Below are 20,291 nucleotides of genomic sequence, written 5' to 3' on the forward strand. Positions count from 1 at the left end.
TATTTGACAAGTTTTTAAAGACCTTACAGGTGTAGCTATGAAGTCAGACCACCCAAGTTTGTATCCTGGACTTACTGGTCAAACCTGTGTGACCTTGGACACATTGTTGAGTCTGTTTCTGCCTTATTTACCCCTTCTGTAAAATAGGGGTAATGACAGAATCTATCTCTGGGATGATAGCTCATAAAACCATTCTTTGCACAAGGTAAATATTCAACAAATTTGGTTCTTTGTAAATATAGTGATCCCTGGACACCATGATGTAGAATCCCAATGCCTGAACATGTCTGGGCAAAAAAATCACTAGCTCCAATTCATAAAACATTGGGATTATATTTATTTAGATGCAATTCCTATTTGTCCCCTTTAATTACATGCTAGAAACTTCTGTTATCCATCACCTAAGATAATCATGAATGGTCAAGTGCATTTTCTCTGTATCACACAGGAACTTGGGCCAAAACCATGCATGACATATTTTTTCTTTGGAGTGTTTGAAGAGTTGTTGAAATTCTAGTCATGATATTTAGTGTGTTATGAGTTCTTTATGCCTGTTGTTAAATATGCCAGCATTTTATTGACACATTACAATGAAATAGACAGCCAGCTACAGTAATAGGTTCCCCCTAAAGAGTGTGAATATCAACAAATCTGATGGCAGGCACTGCCAAGGAAGCCAAATGTGTTAAAAAAACAACTAGTTTCATAGAGATAATCGGTCCATTCATGCTTAATCCAGTGGCTTCTACCAAGTACTTCAGACAATTGTTTAAAGATGTAAATAGGTGGTTGCTATTAATATTTATTTTTATGGCATCCTTCTTTTGAGAAGTTCCTAACATTCAATTTAATTGTGCTTTAGGGTTTTTTCTTTAATTCCTTCTATTTCTCAGCTATGCCTGCACATAAAAACCACTTGGAGAATGTTAAAAAATACCAATGCCCAGGTTTCATTCCCCAGAGGTTCTCAGTTGGTTTGGTGTAGATCTCAAGCATCAGTATTTTAAAATTATCTTTTAATTTAAATTTTTATTATGAAATATTTCCAATGTACACAAAGTAGAGAGAATCATAAGTCCACATATATCTATCACCCAGCTATGATAATTAACTTTAGTTGCTATTTTTAAAAGTACCCCCAAGTGATTCTTATAATATGCAGCATGGTGAGAGCAACCACTCTATTCTAATAAAACAGAAAATGGAAGGAGTATTTCAGGGGATATTGATATGAAAAGAAGCTGAAATTTGCTCAAGGACACAAAACAATTTGAAGACATCACCTAGAACTCTGTTCATTAAGCCATAACGGCATTCATGAACATGCGTGTAATGTGGTGAATGTAGGCCTGCTTGGTTTTGTTAAACAGTGAAATAATTTCAGAGTGGACATCAGAACACCTGGGGAAAATTCAGAAAGACTTAGGAGTGTAATGGTCTCCCATTTAGAATCTTTATACCTTGACTCAAACAACATCATGCCCTTCCACCTAAGGCAACTCAGTCAGACCTGGCTCGGAGATCAAAAAGGTCTGATGAGCAATGGCGGGACAAGTGGATTAGAACTGAGGGATCAGAGGAGACCTGCGGGAGGGGAAAAGGTAGTGGAAACTATCTCCGGACTTAGGGAGAAAAAGCACCACACCAATGACAGGCTATTCAATAACAATATAAAGAAACATACAGTCAGTATATCTTAATGAAGTGAACATTTGAATTGCTACCTCAACAGTGAAAAATTCTGGGCAAATCCTGGTTCCTAGGTGGAAAAAACTTGGAAAACAATTTGGTCTGAGCTGGATGGGACCTTAAATATGATGTTGCCCAAGTACCTACTTGATAGAGGGATCACTTCTGGGATATTACTGACAGATGTCACCTGGTATCTATCCCCTTGAACATTCCAGCTGGAGAGCCCACTGCTCATAAGAAAGCCTGGGTCCACATTAGAATGGCAGTCTTCTTTGACTGAGCTGAAATCTTATTCTTTAACACCCCTCTAAAGGAAAGAAGATAATTACAATGCCCCAGCATGTTGTCTTGAAATTAATTTTTCTTACTTAAATATGTAGATATAGATACAGCTTTATGTAAAACAAGATTTAAGTATATCACACTATAGGTTTCATCATCTATAAAACCAAAATAATCTTACAAATTGATATAAAAATACAAGGCCTATAAAATTAGCAATGTATTGATTTAATAGCATTAAGGATATTGTCTTTTTCTGAAACAAAATTGCTCAGATTGTGCCTAAGGGTAGAAAGATGTAGCCTCTGGTCAGTTTCTTTAATTTGGTTCACTAGTTTTTCACTTATCAGTGCAGGGGATTCCTGTTAGCATATGGATGTTATACCAAACAGTATTAACACTGTAAAGTATTTGCTGAGTTAGGGATAGTCAAATCTGAAACTTAACCAAAACTGCCAGCAATCAGTTCTCCATTTTCCATTTTCATAAGACATCCCTTGGCAACTTTGTAAAGATGTTTTGTGCACTTGGAAATTAAGGTCAGAATTGTAGTGTTATTGCAATCTTCCATAAATGGGCATCTAATGCAATTATCGTTGGAATTGGGTACGGAACAATCCTTCATTGTTATTTATTACTGCACTGATTGCTAATGAACCGCTCTTGCAAACTGATGCATACGATAGGATCCAGGCCACAAGCCTTGCACAACATGTGTGGACTGTTGTCGTGTAGGCTCCTTCCATGGCCGAGTGGGGCTGTCCTCCTATCACGTTTCTCTGTTTCAACCTCTGTTACACATCTACCTGGATAATACACCAACTCTGTTACCTTTGTGATGAGTGTTGTACAGTGGTCACCTAAATCAGTGGTTCTCATAATTGAATGTGATTTTGAATCCCTGGGGAGCTACTTAAAAGTGCCTGCTTTCTGAACTCCACCCCGGAGCTTCTGATTTGCTTATTCTGGGGCTAGACCCAAGAACCTACACTGTTAACAAACTCTACAAGGGGTTCTAATATAAATGGTGTGAAAACTTTTATTGCTTTCCAAGATTACTGTTGGCACGGAAATATAAAATGTAAACTCTTCACGAACAACTTGAACTGAGAAATTCCAGCGTCCTTCTCAAATTTGTACCATCCGCAAATAAGCCCAAATAAGCCCACCGTGGATGTTCTGACAAGTCCCTGATAAACATCTTGAAAAGGAAAGAGTCAATAGAAGATGCTTTCTTTAAAATGGGTTTGATCTACTAAACACCAGATTTATTTCAAGGGATACAGATATTCTAGATAACATTTTCACTGATTCCAAGAATGTTCGGGAAGTTGTGGACTAGTGTAGAATCACATTTTCAGATTATGCCCACACTGTTAAAGTATACACATAGTTAGGCAATTGAAATGGGAAAAAAGTGCTGGAAAACAGGATCAAATCAAGCAGCAGAAAGATGACATTCTTTTTTGGGTGTAGTTGTAGCTGTAAATTTCTTAGTTTATAAAGTTAACTGCGACATGTTTGCCTAAAGAGGGGACATAAACCTAGAGACAGAGTCAAAAAGTGAAACAAGACAACACAAATGTGTCTTTATTACCCATTTTTCTCCTTCAGTTAATTATTGTTGATTGCTGTTAGAAGGAAGCATAATAGCTGGTTAAGATGATTTATAATTTTACAGGAGACTGAGAGGCTTGCTGGCATTTATTTTTTGTCTTTTGGGGGAAAACTAATTAAAATGTTATGTGTCTTGGCATAAACCAGTACTGATCGTCTGTTCGGGATATCAATGTGGTCTCAGAGAGTGAAGTATTTGGGAGTTGCATTTAGTAATATTAAGATTACCAACTTTCTTTTATTTTGCCACTATATACAAAATGCTCAAATATAAATATCCTTAATGGGTTTTTATTTTTACTTAATGGGAGAATAGAATTATCCAGCACTTAAATTTTATAAAGATCTGAGGATTAGAATAAACCTTAAAATTTTATTAGCACTTTTCTATTTAAAAATGCTGAGATTTACTTCTAAACTTTACTAGAAATGGAGAAAACAAAATCATTTTATGAGTATATTTTAATACAATGAAATTTATATAATATGTATTGATCCTGCCTTAATTACTAATATTTTTATAATAGTACAAAGAAAGGAGACAAATAATAAAATTTTGATGACTAGGAATTATTTTTTAAAATGTTAACATATTTAAACTTGCTCCCTCTCAGATGTACATATTTTTGTACATTTTGTGCTGCAATTGTGTCTATTGGTATTTTCTAATTTTCATTTTGCATCTGTGCTCTACATGTATATAGATGCCTGAAATGATATATAGGAACCAGGAATAAAGAGAACATCTGGAAGTCTTAATGAGCTGTAGAGTTGGTACTATTCTTAGAACTTAGAAACCCTTAAATGAATTTTTATTTCACTTGTTGCTTTTGAATTATGTATTCACCCCTGCATTTCTCTTATTTATGGTCCCTGGTAACACTGTGGCTGAACACTGTGTCCTCATTTCAAGGACTTGATATGCAATTCAGGTGCCCAGCATTGTACTGTGCATACAGTAAGCCTTAGCTAGTTACTGCAAGTGTCATTGACATTTTACTAAGGCAGCCTAGGTTGAAACACAGTTAACTTAGTGGACTAAAGAATATGGAGATATTTTTAAATATCACAATTCTGTAGGTAAAGGTGGTCTGAGATTGTCAGAAAGGAAAAACCGGTGTCGCATGCCTCATTAGAACGGTGTTTGTAGGGTTTGGTCAAGCTCCCACGGCAAAGTTCCAAAGGACAGATTATCCATCTTTTTTGGGGGGGGGGGGTCTTGTCAATGGAGCTGACAAAAACTGTAATACAACCTGAAAATTCTGCCCTTGCCTTGGCTATCAGGTTGGAGTTATTATTGCTCTTCAGGTAGCAGAGTATCAGTGGGTATCAATGAGTATGTATACTATTAGCTCTTGTGGTTGGAATGAGGTTCACAGGGAATTCTGTCTCCATGCCTGGAGTGAAGTTACACACATCTCTTACCTGAAAGTAGCTGGGCTCCTTTTCTCTGTGCCATGGCTAGAATTCTGCACGACTTGGTGGTCTTCAGTGATGTATACTACATACAGTAGAACAGTTTCAAGAAATCAAGAAATAAGATTAGTGTTGTAAAGTAAGCCTTAGATGGTGGAAGAGATTAGAATGGGCATCTTGAGAATAGTTGCAGTCATGGAGTATTTTCCCATGTTTCATGAATTATTTCATTGTTTGCCTGTGGACATATTAAACTAGAAAGCTGAGTTCTCATGCCAATTCTGCATTAACTCTGGTACTATGTGAAAGGCCTTCCCTGGACACAAGAGCTACTTTCCTGTAACCTTTTGGAAAAGCACCAGGGGGGTTATATACGGATAAGGAGAATGAATGCTGTGGGGGGACAGTGGCTTTATTTTTGGAAGTGAGGGGGATACAGGGAAAAGTTAGTCTTTTGTGAAGGAAAGCAAATCCAACTGTAATAGCATCATCATGCCGCTTTGACTTTGTTACTTTCCTTCTCTTTTCCATGTGGAAGAGCTCATCATTTTATTTCTGAATGAGTAAATAGGTTTTTCATTATTGCTTTTACTCAGCTGGTATTAAGAGGTAGTAATACTTTTTTGTTTTATGGAACCCTAGTATTTCTTATTACATTTATTGACATGACATTGATTGATAACATTATATATGTTTCAAGTGTACCATTCTATAATAACATCATCTGTATATTGCATTGTGTATCCACCACGCCAAGTTTAGTCTTGTTCCACCACCATATATTTGAGCACCTTTACCCTCTTCATTCTCCCCCAATTCCATTTCCCCTCTGGAAACCACCATACTGTTCTCTCTCTCTGATTTTATTTATATTGTTTGTTCATTTGTTGTTTTCTATCTCATGAGGGGGGACTTAAAAAAATCAGAATTATCTTCTGGAGGGCAGTCTCCTTGTAGTACCGGCTTCCCCCACTAGGTGAGTGTTCTAGAACCCATCTGTATCAGTGTAACAGCTCCATTGTTGTGAGAGGCTGCACTGGACTTCAGTGAATTTTTTTTTTAAGACTCTTTCATTGTGTTTGCCCATGTCATGATGGGTGATTTACAGATGCACCTGCCCACATCTCGCTGAGTGCTGAGCAGTTTTTGTCCAAAAACTGCATTACCCCCATGCCGCACCCTCTCTATTCACACGATCTTGCCCTGAGTGACTTTTGTTTTATTTGTTTTTTCCCCTGGGTGAAAAAAGTCATCAAAGGAAAAAATTTTGTCCATGTGGAAGAGGTGAAACAAAAAGTGGCAGAAGCACTAAAAGGCATCAAAATCGATAAGTTCAAAAACTGTTTTGACCAGTGGAAAAAATGTCTTGACATGTGTATTGCATTAAATGGAGAGTACTTTGAAGATGGCTGAAGTTTAAACATGTAAGAATAAATACACAAATTTTTATAAATAAATTCCATTTTTGGTCTGCCCTTGTATATCCCACATGAGTGAAATCATATGGTTCTTGTCCCTTTCCATCTTATTTTACTTAGCATGATACTCTCAAGACCCATCCATGTTGTCACAAATGAGAGTATTTCTTATGGCTGATTTAGTATTCCATTGTATATATGTATCATATCTTCTTTGTTAATCATTCATTGAAGGGTACTTAGGTTATTTCCATAGCTTGGCTCCAGTGAATAATGCTGCAATGAACATGGACACACACACACACACATATATATATATATTTACAAATAAATATTTTCAAATATTTCAGATAAATACCCAGAAGAGGGATTGCTGGGTCACATGGTAGCTTTATTAGTTTTTCTGAGAAAATTCCATACTGTTTCATGGTGGCTGTACCAGTTTACATTCCCACCAGCGGTACATAAGCGTTCCTTTTTCTGCACATACTCGTCAACACTTTTTAAAATTGATAATAGTAATTGTAACAGGTGTGAGGTGGGATCTTTTTGCAGGTTTGATTTGCAGTTCCCTAATGGTGAAGTTGAGTGTCATTTCATGTATGTGTTGGCCAATTTCATGTCTTCTTGGGAAAAGTGTCTGTTCAGACCCTCTGCCTATTTTTAAATTGAATTATTTTTGTTGTTGAGTTGTATGAGTTCTTTATATATTTTGGATATTAGCTCCTATTGGAGGTATTATCCATCCAGATGTTTGCAAATATCTTCTCCCTTACAGTTGGTTGCCTTTTTGCTTCATTGATGGTTTCTTTTGCTGTGCAGAATGGAACCCTAGTATTTTTAAAGCATAAAGGACTTTGGAAATAGTAACTTACTTTATACATGAGAAACTGAACCATCAAAGTAAAGTGAAACCTTAGTTCATTAAACTTAGTTCTTTATTTGATATCCATTCATTAAAATGTTCAGTGCTTGGCTTGCAATGCACCCAATGAGGCACTGTGGGGAGACAAAGATGACCTAGAGGGCTCCTGCATGACATTAACAAGGTGGAGGGAATTTTATTACAGAGATGCAAGTGAGCTGCTGACTGACAGAGCTATGTGCTACTCTTGAGTTTGTCTGACATTTCTTTTTCTCCGTATCTGTGCTGGGAAAAACAAACAAGCAAACAAAAATAGTAGACAGTGCTGGTCAAGCCCAAAGTGTTTCACAGTAATTGCTTCCAAGATTTACTATTAAACTAGGACGCAGTGTGTTTTTACTTCAAATTATGAACTAATGGAATATTAGGATAATTAGTTAGGGACTTCAAACTTTTAAAAAATAATATTTAGGACTCTAACATTTTCTCCAAAGAAAACAGATATCCGTATGCCATTGCTAACTTTCTCTATCACAAGAAAGATTAAGATTCATGAATTAGGGACAAAACAGTTTGCTCTAAAAAAAATAGCAAAAATAATAAAATGAATGAAAATATGAAACCATCTGTGTGTCAAATAATGCCAACTTAACATCTGTTGTAAACAATACAATTTGTTCAAGTCCATTTTTAAAGGAGGCACTTTAGTGTACACACGAAAGAAAATTAATACAGTCTTCATTCAAAGGTCTTACATGCCACACTGGCAGCTATATAAGTACAATATATGTATTTTGCCTACATATCAAGGCAATATATGTATATGCATATATGCCTCTAACACTGATGTGGTCTTGAGAGGAAGTTAATACAGGTGATCCCCAAATATATCATCCAGTATTTGAACTATCATTTTTACCTGTCACTTTAAAGGCAGTTCAGGCTCTTGTTACCTCTGTTACTTGGAACAATGTGATAGTCACTTCCTATCAGCTCCTGGTATTTGCTCATCCATTCTAGTCTTTGCTGTGACAACAGACTAGTTTTCCAATAACATAAGTCAAATTTTCTTGCTAAAAATTTTCCCAAAATGGGCACATCCACAGAATACAGGTCCATAAACTCCATAGCAACAAAGTAACCCTAATTTTTCCAGTCTTCTCTCCTATATAGTGTGTAAAATGCTTCCTCCCTTTTTCTATTGCTGTTTTCCCTGTCCTAGAAACACAGGCCAAGTCTCAGGGGCGGATCAGACCCGCTCATCTCTGCATCACATCGTTGACACCCAACAGTAAATGCAGTATTTTTGTGAGTCTATTTTCCCTCCCTAAATGAGTCGGCCAGCTCCCGGAAAAGTGACTAGGAGTATATGGAGAAGGCCTTAAACATTAAACATGCCTGGGTTACTTGGTTAGAACTTCGATGTGGGATGACCAGGAATAATTTATTGTACGCAAATCAGAGTGTAAGCCCCCTCCTCTTCATCAGAGCGTAAAGCTTTATCAGCAATGATTTCCTGTTAGTCTGGGAAGCTCAGGAGACCACCTTAACTGTGAATATTTAGGGTAGGGAGGGGGAAATTTTTGGGAGCAGGAGGCTACTGAAAAACAAAACCCTCTTCCCTCACCTTTAGGTCTTCTGTATTAGCTTACTATTTCTTGAGCGCCCACGTATGCAAGGTGCCAATTATCTGAATTTCTTTTTACTTTCACAAAGAAAAAAAAATAACTGCATTCCCTAAGCCAATAAATAACTCACCTGAAGGTCAGGAACACTCCCCCCACACTCTTAAAGGGGTTGTCTGGGTGGGCTGAGAAGGGGATAGAGGGCCCGGCAGTAATCTAACTGGGCATCCAAAAGCTAACCGCTATTACCAACTGTATCCAGGCGTTGTCTACAGCCTGACCCCTACGCCAGGATAGAGAAGGTTGCTACCACGTAACAGTCCTAAAGTACAGCGGTGGCCCCCTCCCCCGCACCCGGAGTCGGAGTCAGGACGAGGCTAGCTTTCTCTGCGCTGTCTCTGGGCGTGTGCCCCCGCCACCGCAGCTCCGCTGAGCCTCTGAGTCTCCTGCAAAGGGGGGTGGGGAGCCGCGGCGAGCAGCCCGCGTCTGCGGCTTCCTCCCCACGCCCGCGCCTCCTGCGCACAGCCTGGAGGACGTGCGCCGAGCCCGTCCCCACGCAGCCGCGCGCCCGGGCTCCCAGCCCAGCCGAGGTAACTTTTCTGCCTGCCAGAGAGGGGGGATCCGAGGGGGTCTCCCGTTTGCGAGGTGCGGAGGATAAGCCAGAGGCCGGGGTCGAGGCGCGCGTGGCTGTGCCTCTGACGCGTGGCCCCGGGCCGCTGGGCTGCCCGAGTCAGGGGAGACCAGATCCCGCCAGGCCCGAAAGGGACCCCGCCTGACCGCTGGGACCCTCCCCGGGCCGAGGTCCTGCGCCGAGCCTCGCGCCCGGGAACACACCCGCTCCGCCCGCCGCCGCGCTGCAGCAGTTGCTGGGCCGGCTCACGGAGCCGGAGCGCTGGCCTCCGGCCGAGGGGGGCTCTCTCCGGGAGCCCTCGCTGAAAAGGGCGACTAGATCCTCGCGTCGTTTCTCGGTCAATTTGCCTAAATCCCCCGTTCGGGGCGCCATGTTTTAAGTTACCCCTTGGGGTGGGGGCGAGGGCCGGGCAGACTGCGCAGCGAGGGCGGGGGACTGGAGGGCTACGACACGGAGGCGCCGCCTGGGGCGGGGGGCTGGCTGGAGGGGCCCCCAGCGCCGTGTGGCTGCGGGCCCGTCCCGAGTGTCTGGCGCGGGGGTAAGGTGCGCTCCGCACAAAGCATCCCCGCTCGGGAGCGGGCGGCAGCTTTTATGTAACTTGTCTCTTTCCCCAAACTGGGGCAGCGCACCTCAGACGGCGGCGAAGGCTGCAGCCCGGCGGCCGAGGAGGAGGGAGAGTCCTGAAGACTGAACCCGGGCACCTGCGGGTCTACCTGGCCCTGGCCTTCGCTCCCCTTTCCCCCTCCCCCAACCCCGCGCCGTGAGGCTGAGGCGCCGGGAGCAGCTGGGCTCACCTGGCGCCCGCGGGACTGCGAGCTGCCGGTGGTGCTGTCTGGGAGAGCGACTCTGCGGCGGGTGGGGGCAGGGAGGCCCGGGCTTCAGTCCGCAGGAGTCGTGGTCTCAGCCAATTCCAGGAGGGGGTTTCCTGGCTCCTGCCGCCCGGCTTGCTTTCTCGGATTCCCCCTCTAATCTCGCCCTACTTCTTCCCCTCCCCCGTCTCCCTTTCCCTTCTCCATCCTCCCCCCCCCCCGCCCCCAAGTTCATGGCTTCTGCAATGCGGTGGGTGTGGTTACCTAGTAAATTCTAACTGTGGTCCTTTGCAGTGGGAGCGTTCTTTTCTTTGGGGTTTTTATATTTACAGACACAAAGTTTTCTAGTGTTTTCTCCTCCAGTTGGCGGTCCCGGATTGAAGTTGGGAAGAGATTGTTGCAGAACGAATAGAATGATAAAGAAAACATGTGTTATTAATTACTCCTGGAGGCTGAGCTGAGAAATCCTGAGAGGGCCAGGCAGTCCTGCTAATGCAGTGCTTCCATTACGTGCTTAAGTTGGTGTTTCAGCTTTTTTTTTTTTTTTTTTACATTGGTCTTGTGGAATTACTTTTGCAGACCTCCTGCTTGTCCTTTCTGAGGCCCATTTTTAGGCTCTCTGACGTGACCAGGTGTGGTGGAGTTTTTCTTGCTAGCATTAATTTCCCTAAGTGGAAGAGTCATCACGCCAAATGTTAAAAATGTACTTTTTGAACTTTACACTGGTTTTTAAAGTCTCAGGGAAGCTAAAAAGATAAAACTCTACATATATTTGAGAGCCCTGGACATAGTGTCAATTACTGCGAATTAGACAGAAAAGCATTATTAAGAAAAGGGAACACATCAAGCTAGAATGAACTCTGGGGAATGGGAGGTGATTTATATCTTGGCTCAGACAAGGTTTTTTTTAAGATGCATGTTAATTTTGTTATCAAACTTTCAAAACTGGTTGGAGTTACAAAGTTACTGAGAAGAAATAAATTATAAATTCAGAAGGCATTGATAAAAATAAAATAGAATATTAATAGCACAATAATTTGCATTATCATTTTCTGATGGTTTAGAAAAAGAAAATGTAAGATGCACAAGTTACTGCATAAAGTTTAGCCAGTACACTTCAGGCAAATATATATATATATATATATATACACATATACATATGTATATATTGTTTTTTCAAAATAGAACATGTTTTGTGAATGATGTATCAGTACAAGAAGAGTAACCACTTGACTTAATTCATAAATCCCTTTTAGGCAAAGGTTTGGGAAGATACAGGTCAAAGGTCAGTGTCTCTGAAATATTTTTCTTTAATTTTTAAGTGATTTTTTGCTGTATAAAAGCAATCTAGGTTAAAAGCTGTTTTTGTCAACTCTTGTACAGTGCTTGGACTTTGACCAGCTTTGAATTGAGTTGCAATAGGAGATCAGGGATATTTTTTACTTCATTATATGCTATTTTGTATGTACATTGGTTTTTCAAAATCAAATGGTCAACTGCATTAAGGGACCACCCAGGTAGAAGAGAGGTGGTCCCTTCATGCATTGAGAGATATGATAATGTCGTTATTTTGGGAATCTGTCTAGATTTACTGTATGTTGGATTAAGTATGCTGGAACATGCTGTCCAAGAGATTTTTCTTACGTTTTTTTTCCTAATTTAATAAAAATTTTCCTCCTAGGACATGCTTATTGATTTTAGGGAGAGGGGAAGGGAGGGACAGAGAGGGGGGAATGTGGACGATATCTCTGAGCTGTGCCCAGTGATGGAACCCAACACCTAGGTATGCGCCCTGATTGGAACCCGAGATCTTTTGGTGCCTGGGATGACACTTGAACCAGCTGAGCCACACCAGCCAGGGCTTTCTTACATGCGGTAAAATAAATGTTCATCTTTTAGGTTAGTGCTTTAAAAATGTCGTAAAATGCACAAATTAGAATTCATATCCTCTCCAGTAGAACAGAACTCTTAAGAATGGACTGAAAAATAAATGTTTCTTTTCCATGAGAATTTGACTGTAATGAAGAGAGAGGTTTCATAAGTACTCTACTGCTCAGGTCATCTTTAGTTTCTATAGTCTCTTCCAAGTATCCAACCACAGTTTTCCTCTGAATGTCAGCTTTATTTTGACTTACTATAGAAATTTTAGGCTTGCTATTAAAAACTATGAGTCAATTTATCTTTAGCACCACTTCATTTAGAGAGATCTTTAATGGTGCAATTGCTGCATCTATTCCTTTCAGAAGGCTATCTAGCTGTTATTTTGTTGGGAATTCATCAGATGCTCCCAGAGGGTTCTGCTGTCATTTGATTTGCCTTGGCTGCAAAGAATTATGTGCTCGCAAGAAAGCACTGGAGCAGTGAAGTCATTGCCCTGCCCAGTGTTGTGACATCACTGTGGCTCAAAGGAAACAAGGGTGGGGCAGGCCAAACCAGATGGTCTAAAGCATCTTGCTGGTTTTAACTTCGCCTGATAAATGAATGAGACTGTCCTTTCTCAAATTGAACCGAGCCATAAGGTATTGTTTGGAGAACTGGAAGGCAAGCATGAATGAATGGAAAGTGTGGTGGTTGGGGTTTTTTTGTTTGTTTGGTGCAATAGTAGAAATCATTGAATATTCCTTTTATTGAGGAAACTATGGTAATTTTTTAAAAGGGCCATTTAAAAACTTTCTTGAAAACAGGAATAATGAGTCTGTATTATTTTATGCATAGACTCGATATATTTTCACAAAATAGCATTCTTGCTATATTCTTGGTTTAGATTATTGGTGTTGTCTTTTAAAAGTATTTGGTGCCTATAATGATAGTTTATCTTCTGTGTAGGCAGTGTTCTTTCTGATTTATTTTTAAGGGATGTGATTGTAATTGGTAATTAGGAAAAATAGAAAAAGCAACATTTATAAGTTTAGAAGATACCTGCAGTGATTGGGGGTAATTGATTTCTATTTAAGTTTTTGTTTTATTTGCAAAATATTTTACAATTTAGCATTTTAATCCTACCCTAGAATTCTAGTGCAAGATCATCACAGTTTTCATCCAAATTAGTATGAATAAATTATAAGAGAAAGTCTGAAATTCTGAAACTACAAAGTACATTTTATAAACATAATTGATTTCTGAATTTATTGTGATGTGAACACAAATAAGGGAATAACCACAGAATAGCTGAAGCTTCCACTGAGTTTGCTACATCTCCTTGGTAAGATGACTATCATTTTTTTCATGTGTTTTATGTATGGGAGCTCTTGCAGTTCTTATTTAATTGTGTAGCTATTCCAGAATACATTTCCAAACCAAAGGGAAAGTCAAAAAAAAAAAAAAAAAGGCACGAAAAGAGAAGTTGAAATTAGGTACCAGAACTGCGGAACGCTTGGTTGAAATGTCTTCTTTGGTACTGCATTTTTAGACCTTGCCATGATTGCTTAAATTGCACACTTTAGAATCGTAAGCTTCTATTAGCACCAAGCCCCCAATTATTTTGTAATTTGCAGCACAGAGAAAAAGCTGACAACTTAATTTTTAGATTGCTGACATTTTGATACATTGTTCTTATAGCCCTTTCTTACAAACTTAAAAAAAGAGAAAGAACAGAAAGGTCTGCATTGGATCTAGAAAACAAACATGCTATTTAAACTGCCTCATGTGTTTGTTTTTCTCTCCAGTTACTTTGAGTGATTGCTTGATGTGAGTAGGAACTTACTTTTACTTCTCTTGGAGTTTCATCCCCAAACCATGTGCAGGTCTAAACACAGCACTGAGTAAATATTTAAGGAATTGAATAAAAAATGAGGCCTCTAAGTCACTTACCCTTCACTACAAAAAAAAAATTTGAAAAGGGTTTAAAAGCATTGCTGCTTTATTGAAGAATGAGAAGTACTGGACTCATGTATGTAGCCATTATTTTTAATGATACCACCCTCTTCATTACAAGCTTGCTACTCTGTCCCTAGCTCAAATTAGGTAGGTTGTGCAGGTTTTACCAAATCAGAGAAGGGGATGCTGCAGGTACCAAGAGAAAGAAAGAATGGCTTTGTGAAGGGAGATCTGCAGGCCACCTGCTTCCTCCCCTGCCAGTTGGACAATAATTGCTGTCATGGGGGATGTCAGTGCAGAGGGACTACTCAGAAGAGGAGGGGGGATCAGACTGGAGTGTGACAAAAGCTGAAAATGAGTTAGGACTAGACGATGATATTGATCCTGATGTTGAACTCAAAAGGGAAAAATGTTTTGTTGTAGATTTCTTGTCTTTGGAGATATATAGGGTATGGCACAATTAACGCCCCTTTTATTACAAAATCATAAGCATGTAATTTTATAACATAACAATATCACACACAGGCACACCATATGACATTTTAGGTGAAATGTTTAAAGCTATAAATTTTTACACTCATATTATCCTACCAACTGCACTCAAGCAGACACTACTTCTGCCTGACCCTGTATATAGTGTTTGCATAGTGTTTACATTCTCAACAGGGTTTTTATGGTGTGTTTTAAAAGTTATTTTAAGAACTTTCATTATTCCTAAAACAAACTTTTTTTCACATTTTGACATGTCTAAAATTGGGATATGTGTTACAATTACTTTCAGCCATGTAGCAGAGAGAACGCCAGCAACTTTATTGATTGGGAGCGTGCATCAAAAAGTGGAGAATTAGGTGTCAGCTAATTGGAAGAAAATCTTGGGGACAGTGATGGAGCACTCATCAGAAATAGTGCATTATCAATGAAGCAACATAGAAGATGGTATTGTACAAAAGCAGCTGTAACTGAGTCAGTATGCAGTTCAAGAGTTAGATTTGGACCTTATGAAGAATTTTTAGTATTATCTTGGCTAATTCATTTTGTTCAGTTTTCTTTACATATGCATAAATGTATCTAAAAGAATAAACCTGAATAAATATAAGAGAGTTCTTTAAAGAACTAGAAAATAATACCTCTAAGTTAAAAGCCATAACTTAATTGGCAGAGTACTACATAGCATATTATCACTTGCAATTACTGATTTCATGAATTTTGTGAAATAGATTTTCTCACTTGGCTATGAAAATTTTTCAGAAATGCTTTATAGTGTTCAGTGTTTATTTACATGGCCCAGTCCATGTATTATTATATTTCTTATGCGCATCCCTCAATAGGAAAAAATCTATTAAGCAATCTTCATTTTTCCATTTTGACTTTTCCATTGTGGTCCTTTGAAGATGGTTGGACTTTGATGGAGATGAGTCATTGAGAAGACATTCCATAAGTCAAGAGGCCTAAATTTGGCTGGAATTAATTAATTAATTAATTAATTAATTTATTTATTTTTAGAGAGAGGGGAAAGGAGGGAGAAAGAGAGGTAGAGAAACATCAATGTGTGGTTGCCTCTCAGGTCACCCCCACTGGGGACCTGGCCTGCAACCCAGGCATGTGCCCTAACTGGATATTCAACTAGTGACCCTTTGGTTGACCTGCACTAAATTGGAATATAATCTTAATCATAGGGAGTAGCAGGAGGGGAGTCTAAGGAGGGAATGTGGGGCCTGATTGTGGAAGGGCTTTGTATTGTATGTGCGATGAAGGGATATTTTGGACTTTCCTCAGTAGTAGGGAGCCATTGAAAGTAGTTGAGTCCAGAAGAATAATATGTATCTGTCGAGAAGGTAGGACGAATTGGAAGAATAGTAGCCTGGAGACAGGTGGTTTTTGTTAATGGATTAATCCAATAATTTTCAGAAAGTGGATGAATGATTTTTCCTCTCAGTGATTGATATTTGGCAACTTACACATATATTTTTGTGGTCATATTTAGTTGAAGATTACATATTACTTTGGGACTGTTTGGCATAGGTTGAGATATATGGAAGGTGGAGAGATTTTCAATCCTATTTATTCTTCCAATTAAAACATCTTTGTTATTTCAGATATTAAAAATAGTGAATGCCTGCTCTATAATATATTCTAACAATACTGAAAAAAAGAAATCTTATTATCTAGAGATAGTTACTATTAATACTTTTGGCAAATATCCTTTTTAAACTACCTTTCTGAGTGTGTAACGTACTGCAGTGAGTCTTAGGATCAGAGAGACATGAGTTGGGCTCCCAGGCTTCCTGTTTAATAGCTGTGTGATTGGGTCAGGACTCTTAACTTCCCTGAGTCTGCTTATTTGTAAACTAGCCATAATGCTTAAATCCCAAGGCTTTGAGTACTAAAGGATACAAAACATGCAAAGCACTTAATGTATATATATCATAGTGCCTATTAAATAACAGCAGCTCTCACCCTGGCTGGTATAGCTCAGTAGATTGAGCATGGGCTGTGAACCAAAGGGTCACTGGTTCAATTCCCAGTCAGGGCACATGCCTGGGTTGCAGGCCAGGTCCCCAGTTGTGGGCATGCGAGAGGACACTACACTTTGATGTTTCTCTCCTTCTCTTTCTATCTCTGTTCCCCTCTTTCTAAAGAAAAATAAATAAAACCTTTAAAAAATAGCAGTAGCTCTATTATGTGTATGTATAGATTCATAGATAAGTACATAATACTTTACATGAATAGGCCTTTAGCTTAAATATTAATATGTAACTATTTTTTATGTAACAATGTGTCCTGGGAAGCCTTTTCATGAATGGAAATTTATATCTACATTGTTATTCTTAATGGGAAATATTCCCTTTGAGTCCTGTACAATACTGGTGAAGGATCATTGCCTTAACGGTAGTGATTATTTGGAGCCTTGTCATGCAGCCCCTCTTCCTCCCGATACTTACTGCCTACACTTCTCATCGTGGTCTTATAGCACGCACATCAGAGGACTGTGGTGAAGTAGGACAATAAACAAACTTAAAATCCCCAATGATAATTGTGTACCTCTCACTAGTATGTGTGAATATTCAGTTTTACCAGACGAAAGCAATCATCCTGTGGCCATGTATTTCTTGATTTCCTAATGTAAGCTTTAATGCAGTCTCCTCACAGTGGGCTGACCTCCCCTAGCACAGCCTGACTGTGAGGGTCCCAGGTGCCCACTGTCTTCCCACATGCACGTGTCCCAGCATGCCCCAAAGAGCAGCAGACTCCACAGCCTGTATGGAACTGACCTCTGAATTCAGAGTCAAGACATTTCAAAATATGGGACAGTTTGGGAGGTGTGGGAGCATTGGATTCCCAGAAATAGAAGAAGTTAAACTTCCCTTGGTCATGTTCTGAATTCTGAACCCTTCCTTTGCCCTCAGCAGTAGAGAGTTAACAAGTCAGTTCACCTATTTCATGCAGATTCTCTAGGGACATGGGCCACTTGGTCGTGTTACTGATAAACACATGGTTTGGACTGATCTCAGGTTTACTTGAAGTGCAGTTCATTTCCCCTGTATTCACGCAATTGAGGAAAGTAACTTTATCATCCTGAGGTGGCGCTACCTGGAACGGTGCTCCTGGACTTCTCTTAGGTCAGGCCATGGGGGCCTCTGAGCTTAAGGAAGGGCTAGTGCATTGCTTGTTTTTAGGTAACTTGGATCTAGAGTTGCTTGTTTCACAGAGATAATAGACAGTTTGGTAATTTCCATATGGAGAATTCTTGATTTTTGTCTGATTTATCCCAAAATATTATGCTCTCAGGTGATGACTTTTATTAACTTTAAGAGGAATACTCTTGGTGGACTAAGTATAGGGTTAGAAAATTAGAGGTTGACTAATTTGTCTGCTTGAGACGTGTGGAAAGTCATCCCCCCCCCCCCCCCCAACCTTCATTTTTAAAGTCTGGATAGCAGTAATTCATGGGGAGGAGCTGTTTTGTAGGATAAAGGAAATGTGAATCAGAGAAGATAAACATCTGCTAACCTTCAGCTAGGCGACTTTGGGCGGGTTACTCCACTTCTCTGGACCAGGTCCCTCCTCTGCAGTGGTGGTGATGGTGCCAACCACAAGGTGGAAATGAGACCTGTATGTTCAGAGACATCTGGAGCCACGTGTAGTGAGAGCAGGCCCATAGTGCATGTTTTCTCGTTTCAGCCGATAATGTTTTTTGCCTATGTTACTTGTACCTGGGGACCTATGCAGGAATTGTGAGCTTCTAAAGATAAATTCTCATTTATGACATTTTATCACAAACTCCATAATCCAAAGATGACCCTCAGTGAGAATATAGAATTTTGTCAATTTTGAAACTCTAAATTAACAATAGTAGAGATTTGCAAACAGCCACAATGTTTTTCAAATTTTCATGTGCCACAGAATCACCTGGGGAATTATTAAAAAGCAGTTTCTAGGGACTCCTCCACAGTTCTCATTTACTAGGCCTGAAGTCAGGCCGAGGCATCCTATGTCCAACAAGCTCCTTGGTGGGTGTTGGTACAAGTAGTCCCTGGACCAAATTTTGAGATGTGCTACCTTAAGGGATCTCATCTTAATGACTTTTCAGCTTACTAGCTATTGTCTTGTACACATTTAATCTGTAAAGATAATTTACTGTAAATAAAGAGTACTAATTTATGAAAGAATGTTTAACCTAAAAGAACGTGCCCTGACCTTGGACGGAGAAAACCTTGGTTTCACTTAGGCTGGTTCATTACTTATCACTTTTGTGGCCCTAGGTAATTTTGTAAAATTTAAAAAGTAAAGGAAGTAGGATTAAGGGATAGCTTTATTACCGATTAAATGGGAATGATAGTAATTGTGTAGCATAATGGTTAGGAGTATTAGATGAGAATCTGAGTGAAAGTGCATGACTCTTAATATATCTTCCAGTGAAGTTGGTTTCCTTTCATTACGATTGATGATAGAAAGATGGAGTAGAATCAGATAGTGAAGAAGAGATGCTCCCGTGAGTAAATGTGATCCTGCTGATCAAATCATACTGAGCTATTTGGGTGTTGGAGACCCAAATATAAGTTCTCAACTTATAATGGTGAAACTTAAAGTGATTAAAAGCTTTGTTTTCTTTATATATGATACTATTTTTAGTGTTATATAAAATATAAATGGTCAGATTACATTATGAAATCTGTGAGTTAACATTTTTTTTCCATGTGACCATAGAAAAAAGTCTTAAGTCATGTCTAAGGAGGTTCCACATGTCACATAAGCCCCATATAGGGGCAACAAAACCAAACCAAAATCATTTGTCATGTACAATTAAATTCCTTCAATTTCTAGAGGGAGCTTCTGTTCCTTGGTGCTACAGTTGCAATACAGGGTCCGAAGAAGCTTTTCTGACAGTGGAGTGCCCCTGTTTTGGTGGAGAGTACCAGCAAGACACAGTTATTTAACCATCTTCAGGCAACTGGTAACAATGTGCCAAACATGAGACTTTGAACTTTTGTAACATCCTGTTTCTTTGTTCATTGTTTCCTCTATTTATTTGTTTATTTCACAAATAATTGTGGAATGCTAATGACCCTAGTACCTTGCTGGGTGCTAGGATTATAGCAATGAACAGGAAAAACCAGGCCTCTACTCTCCTGGACCCTGTCTTTTAAGCAATGGGCAGGTGATGAACATAGAAACAAATATGATTTCAGGTAGTGTTGAGTGTTCTGAAGCAGGACCAGGCCACAGTGACCATGGGTGTAGAGGGCTACTTTAGACACTGTCATTTGGGGATGTTTAATATTTTACTGAGTCCTTCTTGTCTGCATCCCTTCTCTGCAAGCGTGACATCAGTTCTAGGTTGTAAGTAGTCACGGGTAGGGGCCATGTCTTTAATTACCTTTGTGCCTTTGGCCTAGTGCAGTGCTTTGCAGTGGACCCATGTTAACTGCTGAATAAATGGCCTTTACTCTTGCCACCTTATCTTTCTGTTGATACTGTTTTCACTTAGAATAGATAAGCCTTCTTTCTGATTTAATTTCTCACACTATCCCACTTAGATGTGGACTTAACCATGAACTAACAAAGCTTGTATTTAAATTAGAATTTATAATTTTATAATCTTGTTCTTAGAGAAGGTTC

At 39.5% G+C, this 20,291-nt stretch overlaps 1 protein-coding gene across 2 annotated transcripts in view; it reads left to right on the forward strand.

Moving 5' to 3' along the window:
• Nucleotides 1-20,291, forward strand: part of EPB41L3 (erythrocyte membrane protein band 4.1 like 3) — a 174,430-nt gene that overhangs the window by 22,613 nt on the left and 131,526 nt on the right. Inside the window, exon 1 of one of the 2 annotated variants that reach the window (XM_045849660.1) lies at nucleotides 9,393-9,505. The exons of the other annotated variant lie outside the window; for it this stretch is intronic. The gene's annotated coding sequence lies outside the window, so the exon portion shown is untranslated. Of the gene's footprint in view, nucleotides 1-9,392; nucleotides 9,506-20,291 lie in introns of those variants that run through there. 2 annotated transcript variants of the gene reach the window in all.

Source organism: Phyllostomus hastatus, unplaced genomic scaffold (assembly GCF_019186645.2).
Source record: "Phyllostomus hastatus isolate PE091 unplaced genomic scaffold, TTU_PhHast_1.1 phas_contig_80, whole genome shotgun sequence".
Classification (NCBI taxonomy): Eukaryota; Metazoa; Chordata; class Mammalia; order Chiroptera; family Phyllostomidae; genus Phyllostomus; species Phyllostomus hastatus.